This window comes from Belonocnema kinseyi, chromosome 6 (assembly GCF_010883055.1).
Source record: "Belonocnema kinseyi isolate 2016_QV_RU_SX_M_011 chromosome 6, B_treatae_v1, whole genome shotgun sequence".
NCBI classification, from domain to species: Eukaryota; Metazoa; Arthropoda; class Insecta; order Hymenoptera; family Cynipidae; genus Belonocnema; species Belonocnema kinseyi.
Window position 1 is genome coordinate 55,200,978 of NC_046662.1, and position 1,692 is coordinate 55,202,669.

Here is a 1,692-nt window from a genome sequence, read left to right on the forward strand (position 1 = left end):
GCCAATTAGCACAAATGGTAAGTTCCGACAGTGCCTACAAGTGTGCCTACTGGCCGCTAGATGGCAATACCGGTTTCATATGTATACACCTGGTATATACTTATAGCATTGTCCATCTTCGTCTAACGCCTTGACAAATTGCTTGATGAGCCGAAGCTTTATGTGAAGGGGTGGTAATAAAATATTTTCTAGATCAACGAGGCTTTGGTTGATGATATTATGAGAACAAGGTTTGAATGAATCTCTTAAAGGCCAATGTTTTTTGCTGTAATGATTGGCTTGATATCTGCTATTTCACAGGCATATAAAGCATGTCTCTCTCATGAAACCCGATTGTTGGCCTAATATCATTGTTATGATTTTGAGATCACCACATATTTGCCATTTGTGATTCGTGTAATTAACGTTTTCAAGAAGAATTTTAACATTGTTATATTCTTCTTTGATGACCATTGATTGACCTATAGGGATAGGAGCGTAAGTATTCGTGTTATGCAGTAAAACAGCCTTAATGCTGCGTTTTGACGAATCAATGAAAAGTCGCCATTCTTCGTCTCTGTACACATTTTTCTTCAAGTGGTTCATTAGTCCGTTAACGTCAGTGCAGTACACTAAAGACGTCTCTTCGTCTTTAAAGAAAAACTTTCTGAATTCTTTGTCCCTGTCGCGATAGAATGAAACTTTTATCTTTGGCCCTAGAAGATTTCTTCTTTTTAGAAATGAAGCGGCAAATTCTGCGCCGTCTTTCGGTAATCCAAGATCTCTAATAAAATCATTCAGTTCTAGTTGCTACACTAATATTGGAACCTTCAATTTCATTTTATGCACGCCATATTCGTCATCTTTTTCGTCAATTTCATCGGAATCATAAGAACTATTTTCTGTTTGATCACTGGTTTCACTACCGTCTCCATGACGTTGACTTTCAACTTCCATTCTATCATCTTCTAAAGCGCTTAAATCAGTCTGGCGTGCATTTTTATTGATTTTAATTGCTCTTGTGACTGTGCACACATTAATGTACGAAATGTTATTTTTATTTTTGGCGTTGAACACTTTGACGGAATTCATGCAATGAACTCTCAATCGCAGGCGCGCGATTGAGAAATGATCGCGGTTTATTTCCTTGTAGCATGAGACTCTACACCAACCAAGTGATCTATTGATGAAGAGCTACGGTTGCATGATGACGACGTCGGAGAGCCCGTTTTCCCACCCTGACGTGACGCCGCTACTGGGTTTTTTCCCTGCATCGTAATACACGTTTTACCTGTGTCTGCCATGCCGGCATGAACGCCGTTTGCCCAAGAACTCAGCCAATGTGGATCCGTTGCCCACCGTCACCACGTGGAGGAGCCCTGGCTACGGACACAGGCGAATAATGCTAGCAACAAGCGGTTACGAAACTCCAGAAATTTACTGCTATTATCGGTTAGGTAAGGTCAGGCTTTGTTAGGTTAGGATAGGTTAAACCTCTATGTAGGTTAAGCCGAAGTTGAATGAAACGGTACCGCAAACACAACGGGACAACATAATGAGTTTGATTGTGTTACTTGAAGTTGAGTTAGGTTAGGTTAGGTTAGGTCAGGTTTTGTTAGGTTAGGATAGGTTAAACCTCTATGTAGGTTAAGCCGAAGCTGAATGAAACGGTACCGCAAGCACAACGGGACAACACAATCAGTTTAATTGTGT